At 42.1% G+C, this 16,404-nt stretch overlaps 1 protein-coding gene across 2 annotated transcripts in view; it reads left to right on the top strand.

The window, feature by feature from the left end:
• PLAUR (plasminogen activator, urokinase receptor) overlaps positions 1-16,404 on the top strand; it is a 247,383-nt gene that overhangs the window by 436 nt on the left and 230,543 nt on the right. The gene's annotated exons all lie outside the window — the stretch shown is intronic.

The raw sequence follows: 16,404 nt of genomic DNA, 5'->3' as shown, positions 1-16,404 counted from the left end.
TTCTGGAAAATCTCGGATTGCCAAAAATAAGTATAATTCAGCAACATGCGTGATTGTTAGTAACCGACGAAGTGTTCCCAATTTGATGGAGCTCAGAAGTGTGAATGACGGAGTCATCCCTGCTGAGATTAAATAAAACTCGTTTTTTGTAAATTTACCCTAGGTGTTTGGGGTCATTCAGGCAGATATTTTTCGGACTAGTCTGAAGTGCAGTACAGGATAGCATTGTTGTGTAGGGAAAAGGAAAGTAGCAATCGTGGGGTAAAAACCTGAATTGAAAATGATGTCCCCTGCTTTTCTCTCTCGCTCTTCAGCCCATTTCTTACGCTACTGCCTCGGGGTGCAGATTTCAGATCTGTGGCGTAGGGAAGGAGGCCGCCAGTGTGTACAATTTTGGGAGCCTGGAAAGCCTTGCCAGATAACCCAGCAGTTTCGGAAATCAGTGTGGATGTTTCTACTGCGGAAAAGGGCCAATCTAGCGACATGGTCTGCTCTACCTGGGAGATGATTCCAACTACTTCACATGCCTCTCATCACGAGGACTGTTCGGCTGTGGCCGTGTGCTGTGCTATTTCAATTGCCTCTAAATGTTCTATTGATTTTTTTAAATACATATTTTTATTTAAAGCCAAAAGCATACAAGGCATCTAATAATTACAGCGAATTCAGCAAGACAAAAATATGATGAGAAATTTTAACAATCCTGGTTAGGATATCAACTATATTAATACTGCGTATACATATAAAATCAATGTATGGAAAACGTAGAATTTGGAATATATGTAACAACATACTAAACGAAAATGAAAGGAAAAGAAAGACAAACCTCCACGAAAGGGAGGAAGGGGAGGGTAAAAAAGTGCAGAGGTATCGTGCATAGAACTTCATTTGATTATTAATTGGGGGCTCTGCTAGATAAGATGCCACTTCAACTCATGCTTTAAGAGTAGAGAGCGAGAAGAGGATTTACATCTTTCCATCCTATGTATTTTAAAATGGAGTTCCACCACAATTATTTTTCCAGTTAGCCGGATTGCCACTAAAATAAGGAAGTCAAACAAATAGCAAGCTTTGTTGTCTAAAACATCATATAGTATTACGCTGCCTAGGAAAAGAAATTCAGAACAAAAATCTTGTAAATTAAAAATAAGCGTGAATGTGTTCCACACACTTTCCCAAAACAGTTTAACATCAATGCATTAAACAAACATATGTTTAAATGAGCCCTGAGCTTCTTTACATTTAAAGAGCGATAGAGGAGTGATAAAAGCTCTATGATGTAAAAAGTATAGGGTTTGAAGCAGGTTGGCAGACGTGGTAACTTTGGAAATATAGGAGACGGTATATGGAAGTTAGTAGCAAATTCATTAAAAGTGACTGGAGCTCCCTGTACAAAAACCTGATTAATATACTTAATGCCCAGAGACAGCCATGGTTTCCATAAAATAGACCTTCCATTAACTTTTATTAATGGATTCACCCAAATATATGGTGAGATAAAATGAGAGGATTTTGAAACAGAAGGAAACGTGAAGGTTCTAAGAAAGTTGGCAGATAGGCTAATACTGATGAAATTTATGAATCTGTTTTTACCCTGGATAATGTAACAATCAGCAGTTCTATGTTCATTCATCGTAAAAAAAAAAAAAATTGTGACACTTTTTGCCAAAAATGTTTTGCTGAAAAAAAATCATCAAATTTCTTTTTTTTATTTTGTGGTCTCCCTACACACCACCCTTATATGCCCTCCATACAACATATTTTTCAATGTTTTCTTTCAGCAAAACATTTTCAGCAAAAGGTGGCAGAAAAAAAACAGTTCATGAATGAACGTTGTACCCAATCAGCAAGAGTTAAAGGGGAAACCATAGCTCTCTCTGTAAGCAACCAATTAGGCATATTATTAGATTCCACATGAGTAAACCACAACTGTGTCTGCCTCATAACAATAGCCAAATGGTATTTTTTTTAAATCTGGAAATCCCACTCCACCATAAGCACATGATTTTTAAAGTTTGCATAGAGGCATTCTTCCCTTTTTCCCCACAGTAATGTAACCAAACAGGAATCTATAGACTTGAAGAAAGAAGAGAACAGGGAATTCGTAACATATAAAGAAGATGCATAATAATTTGAGAGATCATCATTTTAATAGATTCCAAACAATCGCACCACGATACATAAAGGGGGCGGGGGCATGAGTTTAACTCCTTAATTCTTGACAGTAGAACCCCAGTATTCTGTTTACTAATATCTTTGATGGATGTGGAACATGAATATCAAGATATTTAATGCCATTGGGACACCATTTCATGCCTAAAGTTTGAGTATTATGTTTGGGACAATGTATGTTGAGGGGTAACATTTCCAATGGACCTGCATTTAATTTATAGCCTGAAAAAAGTGAGAATTTTGAAATGTCTAAGAGGTATTATGCACTAATATCTGGATTCTTCGCAATCTGAAATACATCAGCATACGCCGCTGTTTTGACCTATAGTCCACCACAGTGAACACCCAGTATATTTTTATCCTGTCTAATTGCCTCTAAGAAGGGTTCTAAAACTAAGATAAAAGAGAAAGAGAGCACCCTTGGCGTGTACCTCTGAATAAGGGACGTATGATGACATTTGTCCATAAATAAAAATGGCTGTTTAAGGATTAGAGTATAGTACTCTAATCATGGAGAGAAAAGGGGTGTCAATACCATGCCAGTTGAGGGTTTCAAACATGTAGTCCCATTTTACCCTATCAAATGCTTTTTTCCACATCTAGGGCCACAACAGCACAGGGATTTTTGGAGTTGTGGATTGAGCCTAAGACATTTTAAAATAGTCTGTTAGAGGACAACAGTCTACCCTTGATGTATCCAACCGGATAATTTTAAAGTAAATTAGGTAAAAAAGGAAAGAGCCTATTAGCTAAAATCTTAGCAAGGATTTTACAATCTGTGTTGATGCAGTAAATTGGCCTATAATTTAGAGGAAGTTCAGGATCTTTATTGAGCTTATGGAATACTATTGTCATAGCTTCCAAGTAGGAACAGTGTGCTTTGTTTTCCACAATAAAACGAGGGAAGCGTTCATTAAGTTTGGCTACCAATAGATAATTGAGTGGGTAGAAAAATCAATAGGGAAACCATCTGGGCCAGAGGCTTTACCTTTTTTGAGATCTTTAATAGCTTTATATATTTCCTTGGGGGAGATGGGGACATTCAGTGACTGGGGATAAGCATTAGGATATGCAACATGAGGGACATATTTAAGGAAGTCTTGACCATGAATATTATTGTGAGGAGCTTCAGAAGTATATAATTCCCAGTAGAATTTAGAAAAGACCTGGAAAATCTCTTTATCTGAAAATGTTTTATTACCCATTTGATCTCTAATGACTGCAATCCTAAAAATTTCTTTTTTAAATTTCAGATATGAAGACAGAGATTTACTAGATTTATTGGAAACTGCATATATTTTTGCTTCATACTTTAAAAGATTTAACAGTTGTATTATATTGTAATCTTAGCTTCATAATATCATTAAGAAGGGACGTAGTATTGAGATGTGCATATTGCGATTCGATGGATTTAAGTTGCTTAAGAATGTGGTCTGATTCTTGATTCAGGATTTTCCTTTAATTGACAATAAAATATATAATGTGACCTCTAAGTACAGTTTTATAACAATCCCAGTTGTTGGAATGATTGATCTTTCCAAAGGGCTGAATGGAATCTCCATCTGTTAGAATAGTGATTGGTCTTTGGGGTTGCAAGTTGGATGTGTACTGGAGCGTGATCTGAAAGTGATATACACTCAATTAGGGCATTAAGAATAAGGGTAACCATTGATTTAGAAATAAATGCATAGTCTAATCTAGAAAAAGAATGATCGGGATTGGAGAAAAAAGTGAACTCCAAATCAGAGGGATGAGTTATGTGCCATGCATCAGTGAGACCTAATTCTGATATGAAATTGTGTGTGAGATTTTGTGTTTTTGAAACATGCACTAGACTGTCAAGAAAAGGATCTATTATGTCATTGCAGTCTCCACATACAATGAGATTATGAGGATCAGATTTTTAAATGTGGTTCCTCATTTGTAACCAAAAAGAGGGGTCGGGAGATGTGGGACTGTAGACATTAAGAACTGTATATTAAATGGTTTCTCACATTTTAACTTGCACCCACCTGCCTAAATCATCGGACCAATTCACTATAACTTTGCCTTTGAACGCCTTATTAATAAGCGTGCTCACTCAATTCTTTTTGCCATTTGCCGCACTAGAAAAAACGTGGCCCTCCCCGAGGTGTCTAAGTTTAGCAGCTTCAGCTTGTGAGAGATGTGTTTCTTGGATACACATAATCGATGGCTTTGTTCTATTAAGATGAGATAATACTTTATGCCTTTTAACAGGGTAATGCAATCCTTGAACATTCCAAGATGTTATGTTAAGTGGCATCATTTAAAGTAAAGTTAGCATGAACATCATAACAACCGAGATTGTAAATACAATTAGTCCTTATAATGTGAAGCATGACAGTATGATTGGAAAAATAGTAGAGTACCCGCCAATAAAGCATATATACATTATCGTGTGAGACACAAGAGGGAGGTGGGTAGACAAAGTTAACATGGATATTTGTAACAACCAGATTTGAGAAAACGCACAACATAGGAATGTGGTTAACAGGAAACGGCCACACCCATCCAGGCTAGACAAAAATGAAAAACAGGGGTGGAGAGCCAGTTAAGAGATGGCACACCTCACACCCAACTCCAGTGGAAGGCATCAAAATAGGATTCCAGCATATTTCCAGCCAGGTTCAATATATGGGAGTTCTGGAAGGAAGCATGGGCACATTTAACTCAGGGTGGTATTTCGACCAGGGTTTCCTTGGAGGTAAAAGCCTCAGTCAGGCCTTCCTGGAGGTCCTGAGTCCTGCCAGGGTTTTAAAGGTAATGGTTATATTGGTGTGTGAGACAGGAATCCTCTTAGGCTGATGCTGGGTGGTTATGGGAGTTAATTTACATAATCCAGCCTTTGACTAGCCTTCTCACAGTGGGATGCAGTTACTGTGTCCTGTTAATAGAGAGCATCATGCAAATGTTAAGTCAAAACGGTTTTCTATTTTTTTTTGTGCTTGTTTAGGGGGTTCCTTCCTGCTGTTTTATGACTGCTTCAAAGGAGCTTGAAAACTAGAAATGTAGCAAAACATTCTAATGAAACCTCAACCAAGTTTAAGCTTGATGAGCTAAGAACTACAAATGCAGTCAAAAGACTGTTTTAGTTACCAACAATGCTTTATCTAGCTTGCTGTCTTGCTATGCCACGAATCTGGTCATGATAGGCCATGGGTGCAGATTGCAGTAACATCTTATGCGGGCGCTGCATTTATATGTCACATGCACTTATATGGCCTGTTGCTGCCACAACATGTCAGTTACAGCCTCGCACACCAGGTCTAGCCATCATAAGCCAAACAGCTGCTCATTCTGACATAATATGCTGAGGGTTGTTTTTTATGAGTGAGTATTGCTATCCTATATCGTTTATAGCCACACACACTCCAGGTATAGAGGCTTATTAGGAATTTGCTGGGATTCCAGAGGTAAATCTGCTGGCATACCGGAAGACGAAATTACCGATACTGCCACTTGGTAAGTCGGTATCACCACTGGAGGCATTACCTTCAAATGTCACCGGGTTTGCCATCTGGTAATACCGGCAAACTTGTAGTTTGGTGGTGCGGAAAAAATTGAGGTAAAAATACTACCTCCACTTTTTCCCACACCACCAAACTCGTTATGAGCCTCATAGTCAAAATATGCAAGAAAGGGGCTCACGTGTCCAGTCGATTCTATCATAGTCCAAGTGCCATCTCCAATTCCTCTGCCATTTTATGTTAATGAATGCACCTTATGCATGGCACAGTCACCATACATAAGGAACAGCCTCACATGACGACATGCTGCCATCAAAGGCAAAAGCTAAAGGTCATATGTCCGAGATAGTCATCATGTGCAAGGAACAGCCTCACGTGTTCAGGTCCCTAAAAGGGCTGCTAAAGCCCCATCTACGTGCGGAAGTGCCCCTTTTTTATCCGGTTTACAGAATTTAGTAAAATAACAATGCAATTGTGAAGTACTTGGCGAATTTCAAGTGCAAGACGTAAGCTTACTGATAACTCTGCACGTTATAAGAGTTAAGTACTTTGTAATTTGCCATTGCATGCAAATATTGTGTCGTGGAACTGCACTCTTTCTGCAATTAATTTAGGATATTTTGAAAAGGCACTGTGGAGCTGTTTAGGGAATTACAATGGGCCTCATTACGAGTTTGGCGGTTCCCCCAGTACATCCACTGACTGGTTTCCCAGCTCTCACACAACATAACCCCTAATCCTTGTATCCTGCCTTCTCCCAACATGCAACCCCCTTACCCGGCTTCCTGCCTCCCCAACCCCACAACTGAAAGCCCCTACCATGGGCTTCAAGGATCTCTGAGGCCCGGGTGGCAAAGTAGGAGCACAGGGCCTAATTTGTATAAGTATTGCCATCACCAAAAAACAAAGACAATTATGACAATTGGCATGACAACCGTCTTTTATTCTCAAGAACATTATTGCAAGTTACATTACAAAATGTTGCCATAAAAAGAACTGTCGGGTACAGCACACAAATGGTCACTACTGTTGTTATGAGTAATATATGGAGCAAAATCAACTTTTTTCATGGCATACACTGTGAACTGAATTATTTCTACAGACTTCCAGTTATGGCAGAGAAAGCAAAGTGAAAAAACATTATTTGCTGAAGATCACACACTATAAGCACTTGAGCACATATCTTCTCAGGTCTGGTCGCTAGCAATAGCAGACAACGTTCGTCTTTCAAGAATACTCTACAGTAGTGATTGTAGTTTTATTTTACCCATTTTAAATGTGCCAGAATTCAAAGAAATTATATTAAATTTAAATGTATTGCTGATCAGAAAGATTTGTGTACAAAGATTATTTGTAAGGGCTCATTTGGAAGGCTGTGGGGGCGAGGTTATCCGGTAATTTCTCAATCACATGCATCTGTCTTTCTCATCACAGGCCCAGGGCTAACTAGATGAATAGTTCAGGTTGTCCATGCCTTGTGCAGGCCCTCCCTCTAACTGGATTCTTGCCTCCCCTGCTCCCCAAAAACCCCGTGCCTGGAGTCCTGCCTCTCACACACCCTCAACATAACCCCCCCTTTAGAAATGTGAGCCTAAACATTATTTGCGTTTTACAACATGAGCATTAGGATTGAAAGAAACACAGTGAAAGAAAATACATCAGACCCTCACCTGCTGGTAGTCTTAGTTTCCCACTACATGCAACTTTATGAATTCTCCCATTTCTAATCGCCCACCATTCACACCTTTTGAGGGACATGTTAGAAACCAATGACACCCTTCATCCCCACACAGAGCTCTGCTTGCAGAAATCTAACTTTGAACATGCTTAAATGCAAAACAAAGACGAGAACAGCTGATCTGTGCTGGTGTAGTGTTGTGTGTTGGCTCAAGGCTGCTTTTCATCTGCTTGTCATGCACTGAAGCAAAAGCTTCATCAACAAGATAGCTCAGTGAGCTAAAAACGTACATTACTTGCAGGGCACTGAGTCAACCCCGTTTTTTCACGTTTTGTTTGTGGTGGCAGGTGGGCTCAGCCGGTTTGTTAACCAGGCATTGGCTTAAATCCCTTAGCACGGGCTGGCCCGAGCCTTGCCTGGCCAGCCCATTGAGATTCTATTCTATTCAATTTTTATTTTTTATTTTTAAAATGTTAGTAAATGTCTTTATCTACAGATTAATGATATTCAACATGCCTTTTTTAGGAATAGATTTTTTCCCTATCATGTCAGGAATATATGTTGTAACAGACCAAAAAATCATCCACGCCTAGTAGGCCGCACAGTTGTCCTTTTGTTACCTGAGCCATTGATCGTATAGGGCCCCTTCGTTAGAGCAGGCACTTCTACTGCTTTGTGACTTCTTAACATGCTCCCTTCAGTTTCTCTTTGCATTTAAAGCCCAGCCGGGTAGGGACTTCACATGGGTTATCGTGGTCAGTGGTGGTGGATGAATTTGTTCAATGGAGGGGGTGTGAACATACCCCTGCTAATGAGTGAAAGTGACTGAGCATAGTGAGGGAGCACAAACCAACCAGGGGTGTATTCCGGGACCTTCTCCCCGAGAATGTTTTTAAAATAATGGGTTGAAATTAAGCATTTCACAGTACACTCTCTGTGTGAAGCTGGGTAAAAAGCCATAGAGTTTACAGTTGGGTATGTGGGTAACATGAACATTCCAGTAGTTGCCAGGTCACCAACAATACACTGCATTGTTTTGTAGTGTGACCACAATGTCACTGTAAGTACACACGTATGATTACTTTGCCCAGTTATCTCCGTATTGCTACTTTAAATACACTCATGATGGCTTTGTCCATTAAGATCAGTACTAATGTAAATGCACACTCATGATGGCTTAGGTCCAGCAAGGCCAGTGGAACCAGTGTAAGTACACGCGCACACACACATATGTGTTGGATTTGCTAAATAATGCCACTTCTGCTATTGTAAGTACACAATGATGTTGGCTTTGGCCAGGCACGAATAGTGGTTTTGTCATTAAGGACTGTAGCTACACATTGGTGTTAGCTTTTCCCAATAATTGTAATTTCATTTTGTCATTTAGCACCTTTCACTATGGGTATGACCGCAACGCGCTGTAGGTTGAAAACCCTTGGGGGACCGAAGTATGGGAAAGCTAGGAGGTGCTAGTATGCGTGTGTGCATAAAGGCCATTAAAGGTTATGAGGGCTTGGACGAGCCCCTGTTGGACACCCATGTCTAATTGGCATGTGTATGGGTGGAGATAGGTACAATAGGGAAATAAGCTGAAGGGTGTGTGTAAGAGAATAGTCAATTAGGTGTATTATATGTGTCGCTAAAGTTCTAATGTTTGTCGTGAAAGTTAGCTACATTCTCATAGCAGAAGTGTTGTGCAAAGTGTCATTCGCGTTATATGCAAAAGCAGATGCATGCGGGTGTGTGGACGCGCCTTTGACTCATTTTGAAAGTGAGGAATGTGTGAGGAAAAATGTATTTGTTATAATGAAATGAGAGCCTAAAATTGCTGCATACAGCAAAATTCTAAAACATCTGGGTTGATAAATTATGGGGACTACATTCTGCATGCATCCAGCTATCATTAAGTGGCAATATCAAGACCCCACTTAACAGTAAAGGCAGCATTCTGCCGACACCTGCATTCAAAGTAGTGAAACACCTTCTACAATCGCCTAGAATCCATAACTGGGTCACCCTCATGGACTCAACTAAGTGTGGCATCCTGGTCAACTGCAAAATTCTTCCAAGTGCTAAACAAAGAATATCACAAGAGATCCTCTGGTGCAGAGGTTATGATCTGTGCAAAATAATAGCTACTCACAAAATACTGCGAGAGGAACACCCAGATCCCCCTACTAAATTATTCCAAGTGCAGCACATTGGCCAACAGTCCCCTTATTCTAAGTGTAACATGTTGGCTACCCTAATGCATATTCACAGAGCAAAAACCTTGGCTACACTTATAAACCATCTAAGAGCAGAAGCAATGACTACCTTTCTAATGATGTGGCCCAACACATTTGCCACCCCCTACAAATACCTCCAGTGCAATACATTGCCAACCCCTCACAATCCATCTAAGAGCAATACATTGCCTACCCCAAAGCCATCTGAGTGCAGCACATTCTCTACCCCAAAATCCATCCAAGTGCAACACATCGTCTACCCCCAAATCATTCCAACTGCAATACATTGTATACCCTCAAAATCCATCCAACTGCAATACAATGCCCACCCCCAAATCCATAAAGTGTAATACATTGCCTACGCCCACAATCTAAGTGCAATACATTGGGCCTCATTCTATGTCGGGCCATACAGTAAAATAGTGCTGGTATTCATGCAAACCGGCACTTTACTGGCTGAGCCGACTACAGGTTTGCCGGTGGTGCACCCGGGTTACCTCTAGCTAGAAGCTGGAGGTAAGCCAGCTGCCCTACCGGCAAAAAAAGCCCTAATTACCGGCACCAGCAGTGCTGGTAATGACGGCAAATCCCCTCATGGAGTCCTATGGAACTCAATGAATGGGGATTTACACCGTCACTCCGGCAGCCGTAATTCGGCGGCAATGCTGCCGTACCGGGTGATGGAAACAGTAACTACAGTTGCCGGTATCGTGATGGCTCTACCGCCAGCATACCAGCAGGGTCAGAACGAGGCCCATTGTCTACCCCAAAATCCATTCAAGTGGAATACATTGACCACCCCCAAATCCATCCAAGTGAAAGACATTGCCTACCCTGTAATGCCTGTACTGCTACTGCGAGTATGCACACACAAAGTTTTTATTGAATACGTTCTGTACAACTACTGTAAGCTCAAACGTGTATTGGTTTTGCCCGCTAATATAGTACTGCTACTCTAGTTACACATTCATGATTGCTTTGCCCAATAAGACGAGTATAGCTACTGTAAGTACAACTTTGTGTTGGATTTGCCCAATAATGTAGTTCTTCTACTCTAAGTACACCCTCTTGATGGTTCTACCCAATCATCCCATTACTACTTCTACTACACACTGGTGATGGCATGTAAGAAGACATTGTTATGCAGCCACAACAAGTCAGCAATGACTGCCTCGTAGCAACTGCTTGCGGCCAGGCTTCAAAGTAGATTGCCTTGCGAAATACATCACTCTGCTCGGCTGCGCCTCGGGGCCACTTCTTTGATTTTTCCATGTCAGCAGCCTTCATTGCATTGTAGACGGCACTGACTAGACAACATTGCAAAAAACACAGCACTGTGAATATAATATCACACATATACTGTTAGAGCTTTTTTCTGTAATCATATCGTATGGCAGGCATTATACATGTTTAAAAGCTGGCGATCTATGTACAGCTCTTTGGTTCATCATTGATGGATCTAAAGTTCCATGCTTTTACACCTGCTCTATTCTGCACTTTTCATTGGTCATCTTCGGTTTCCACAAGCCACGCCCCAGTGCTTGCCATTGAGCCCCCCTCATGCCATGGTTTTTTTATGATCATGTTCTTGGAGCCTTTCGGGTAATCGAGCAGATAATGAGTCGAGTGCCCCCAAAACCAAAATGCATTCTGATCCAGTACGGGGCTTATTTCCCTATGTCGTTCTAGGTGGGATCAGACATTTGTCTTGCCTGCAGCGATCTTGGAAGGAAATACTTGGAATAATGTCTAAGGCTCTTCCAAATAAGTAAAAAGCGGATTTTGAAGTAATTAATTCTCAGCCTGAATATGAAATTAATTTTAATAGATCTCTGTTCATGAAAATTCTTTTTGGAGAGGTGAAGTTTTTATGTATAAATGGGCTTCATTCACCCCTACTCAAGTGTGTTGGTCAAGTTTTGAATTGTGCCCCACCGGCCAACCCCCAGATATGAAAGGGGGTGATTGATGCCATAGTATTGACTGCGTGCATCCAGTATGACCTAGGGAAGGTGTACTTTAACACACCCTAAAGTAGTAATGTACGCCGCAACATATGCAGCTTATTACATTGTGTGACACCGTCAGAAATGCATTGCCCAATAAACAATATCTGACCGCTGGCTCTTTTGCATTCTTTTGCGCTATGCCCTCCGCTGGTCACTTGCTCCTCAGCCTGCATGCACGTACGTACACAAACACACACACACATTAATTCATACATAGGGCCTCATTACAAGATTGGCAGTCTGGAAATAAGGGTGCCAGTAGCAACGTACCAGCACCCTTTCCGGACCGCCAAACTACAAGTTTGCCCTTAGGGACCACGGATCTTACGGCAGGCCTTACCTGCCGGAAGTTCATAGCACCGCCACCTTTAATAACAGTGCTACTGCTTCAGTGTCCCCATTCCTGTGGAGCCCTATGGGACTCTACGGGAGTGGAGATTTACCGTTCTGCCACCGCTCATGAGATTCCGGTAGTACAGAGTTGGCTCTAGCCCGCCGCCTTTCGGCGGGTTTTACCACCAACCTCGTAAGGAGGCCGATACTCTCAGGCACACACAACCCCTCGCTTGCATGAACACACACACACACACGTGCTCCCTTCGACTGCTTCAGCTCCGGACTACATCTTTCGCAACCTGATTCTTTCCACCCAGATGGCTCACTTTGTTCACTCTGCAAGTGAGAATCATGAAGAAGGTGTTCCTGGCAGCATGGCTGTGAGAGCTGACATTTCAACTCCCCTGACAGGCCAATATGGCATGGTTTGCAGGTTTGCCCCTATCCACTAATGGTCTGAAGTACCCCAATCAGCATGCCCAATCGACTATGCATGATTGGTGAAGCAAAGCACCCCCAGCCTTGCATGGGGCACTGGGCATGTGCAGCTGGGGTACTGTAAGCCACGGGGAAAGTTGGCTTCCCTCACAACATGGGCAACTCGGGATAACTTTCTCAGGTGCTTTCTGCAGCTTAAGAAGCACTTGGGATTTTCACTGTGCCGTCTTTGGCATAGGGCTCCTCCATAATGAGTGGCAAGTTGGCCACAGGCTGCTTTTTATGAAAGAACTACCCCTGACCATGATTGTTGTATTGTTTATTTATAGAGCGCACCGGGCCCTCGGGCAACTGGGCGTTTGCAAATATTTAGGTTACAGGCAGCCCTCTAGATAAGGTGCGTATCGTGCCTTTTTATGCATCTAATTGTAGCCAAAACTGATTATTTCATTTTCTACTGTGTACCGTGTATTTATTCATTTAAAAAACATACTTTCCACCACTAGATGGCAATGTAGTGTTTCTTTTGTCATAGCCTTTCTTATGCATGATAATTTCCAACTAAAAGACCACGAGTCCCCTTGAAAATGTGTTACAGTTAAAGAGCAACACAATAAAGCATGCACCCTTTTAAAAAGTGTTCATACCATAACGTCTAATAGCTTCATATGCTAAAAAGTAAAGTTTACTTCGATGTCTTTAGTGAATGTTCTTTAACCATACATAACAACATGGTAGAGGTTTGTGACAAATCGCCAAACCTAAGTGAGTTTATGGCAGAACTTATTTTTTTGTGTGTTTTTAAAGTGCTGAAAATAAAGTGGGTAAATCAGGATGTTTTGCCTTTTCCTCTTATAGTTTTCTATTCAGGCTGTGGAAAATAAAGGTGCTGCTATAAGGATTTACATGTTGTCATGATGCTTTACTATGCAATTTGTTTATTTTGCAAGTAAACTCTATAGGACAGTATTATTGTAGGTCTTGACACCCAAAACTTACATTTTTGTTCCAAGTAAAACGTGGAAGAAGGTGGCTGTTCCCAAATTGAAAGAGTGGGTTAAAATCAAAGTTTTGCTGTTTAGCGTAACTGTGTGATCCTGGACAAATAATGTAATCTCGCCCTGACTTCAATTGCAAAAATTGGAATGCTTATAAATGATAATGTTCACACCCTTACAATAGGACCGTTTTAATAAGTGTAGGGACACATTGGTGTATCCTGTTGCTCCTCTTCTGATGGCTCCAATACTGCTGCATAGAATTGCATTATTGCTGCACTAGCCCTCCCCCAGTCTTGTAACACTGTATTCGACAGGCCGACATAGTCTCACCAGCCAGTCGGTGCACCAGAGATTCTACTATAGCGGACTGTGGTAGAACCAACATTACATTTTCTCCCCTGTTGCTCCCAGTAAAGTTGCTTGGGCCGTGCAGAGTACTGCCCCACACTCTGCAATGTCCTGTTTTGCTATGATATTGAGTCTTTCATTGCACACCATCTGCCATTTTCACACTTTCTAGGACCTTCAGGATCTGCAAGAAGTGGGTGTTTTAGACTCAAAGGAGAGGGCAGTTAACTGATTGTAACATTGAAGCTGCACTAGAATAGTCTTATTACAACGGTTAATGAAGGTAGGTGCCCCTACACAAGTAAGTTTCCCACTTCTCCACAGTCTCTGAAGTTAGTGCCTCTCCCAACATTTGAAGGGTGAGCCCACCCCTACATTTTAGCCTAGGTGCACTCCTGAATGGCAGAGAGGTGAGCCTTTTCCCCGAAACTGGCAGCGTTAAAGTTTTACTGTGTTTGTTCAGAAAAATGTACTTGAACAAACGCAGTAAAACTTTAAAGCTGTTACTTTCAAGAAAGTCCTCCATCACCTCTCTGCATATTGTGCTTTAAAATATACTAATCTATAGTTGGTCCCCACACCAGACCATGGGGGCAGGTGGGTAGAACAGTGGGGGCAGAGCCTCCAAGTTTGCCCTGCCTATTTTAGTGGCCCCTCCCATCACGACTTAACCCCCCGCCCCCTGAAATATAGGTTTTGTTGCGCTCCTACATGGGAGGGAGGTCGGGTAGGTCGGCTCACTCACAGGCCACCAGCCACCCCCACCGCTCCCCTCACAGTGCTGAAATAAAGGGGCGGGAGCCAACACATCTGCAATAATTACTTTACTTGCTGCACCATGGCCTGTTGCAAACCTGCTCTGTAATGTATAATTTATAAAGTTATGCTGGCTGTAGTAAGACGTGCACTTGCTGGTGGGCTATGCCATGAGGGATGGGCCGTTACCCCATGCAGGGATGAACGGTTCCATTACCCTGCATGAGAGATGTGGGGCAGCCCGGGAACTGGAAATAGTTGCCATTAGCACATGCAGGGAGGCCGTGTGCCACTAGCACATGCAGAAAAGAGATGCTCAGTTAGCATGTGCAGAGAGGAGAATGGAGGCTATGCCAATAACATGTGGAAAGGGAGTATGTGTTCTTACATAGCACTTTTAGCAAAATTCCTTCATCCTTTAAGCACTGTGGTAACAGTTATTATCCCAGTTTGAATTTTATTACAGCAAAACGAAGCAGAATGCCAAGGGAGCACTGTTGGGCATTGTGGTGGGGGCTGTTGAGGATGTGTTCGAGTCAGGCTGAATAAGGGAAGGGGAGGGGGAAATCGGGTACACATTTGGCCCCAGTACATTTTGGCCATTTCCAGCACTGATAGTAACTTGTGTGAATGGTCACTCTTCATTATTTCATTTCTTGTAAGAAAGAAGCGACTCCTCTGCGGTCTTCCCTCTGCGCTACACCCATCAAGGCTGCGTCAGTCCTCCATGTAATTGGAACTTGGGAATTGCAGGCCTCCCTCCTGCCCGGTAGCTTTCCACCCTTTCTTTGGATGCAACGTTAGCATGTGCTTTGCCAACATTAGCCTGTGCAGAAGGGAGCCCTGCCGTTAAGACTGGCAGAGAGGAGATGTGCCAATATAGCATGGGCAGAGGAGATGCTACGTTAGCACTCGCAGAGAAGAAATGCCCCCTAGTAGGTACTTAGTAAAGATGTGTCATTTGTATGTGCCACAAAGAGATGTGCCATTAGTATGGAACAGAAGTGCAATTGGCATGCAGAGCCGAGATGTGCTGTTAGCATGTGCAGAGACAGGATGTGGAGTTTGCACCAGCTAGCTGCCCATCCCGTCGCTGCACAGGATGTGCAGTTAGTACGTGCATGGATGGGATGGGCAGTTAGCATGTGCAGAGAGGATACGTCCCATTAGCATGTGTGTAGAAGGCATGTCGTTAGCATGCACATCTCCTCTGTGCACTTTCACGCAGTTAGCACGCATGTACAGTGCTGTCTCACTAGTATGTGCGCAGAGAAGATGCACCATTAGCAGACGAGAAGAGATGTGCCAATAGCATGCCCAGAGAAGAGATTTGAGGTCACTATGGGTAGAGATATGTCCTGTCAACGTGTACAAATATCAGGCTTGCCAAGCAGAACGTGTTCTTTCAATACGTGAAAACAATGTCTGCCATTAGCATATGCATAGAGATGTGCTTGTTAGCAAGCGCACGGTGTAAAGGTGCAATTTACACATGCAAATGACACATTTGTTCTTCAAATGCTAACAGCACATCTCTGAAAATGCTGAATGGAGATGTTACTTTACCATGTGCACAGAGTACGTGTCGTACTCGTTAGTATGTGTCAAGAGGACATGTGTAGCTAGCATGTTCAGGGAGGATGTATGCCATTATCAAGTGGAGCGATGTGCTGTTACTATGTGCTCAGACGGGATGTGCCGTTTGTATGTGATGTGAAGGCCTCTGCGCAAGCCAGACAACTTTAATCTACAACTCTTTTAATCTACGGGTCCGATTTGACTTATGCATTGGGTATATGTGTTGGATACATTTTACTCTCTTGCAGAGGAGAAAACTCATTTTGATTCTCTTGTTTTTGCATTTACTCTCTAATTTGAAAAATCATGCATAAAATAGTCCCACCTCAAAATCTTATCTGGAGCACTGGTTACAGGTACATATGAGGGAGA

This window comes from Ambystoma mexicanum, chromosome 1q (genome assembly GCF_040938575.1).
Source record: "Ambystoma mexicanum isolate Mex_15411 chromosome 1q, UKY_AmexF1_1, whole genome shotgun sequence".
Classification (NCBI taxonomy): Eukaryota; Metazoa; Chordata; class Amphibia; order Caudata; family Ambystomatidae; genus Ambystoma; species Ambystoma mexicanum.
This window is presented reverse-complemented; position numbering and strand designations above follow the sequence as displayed.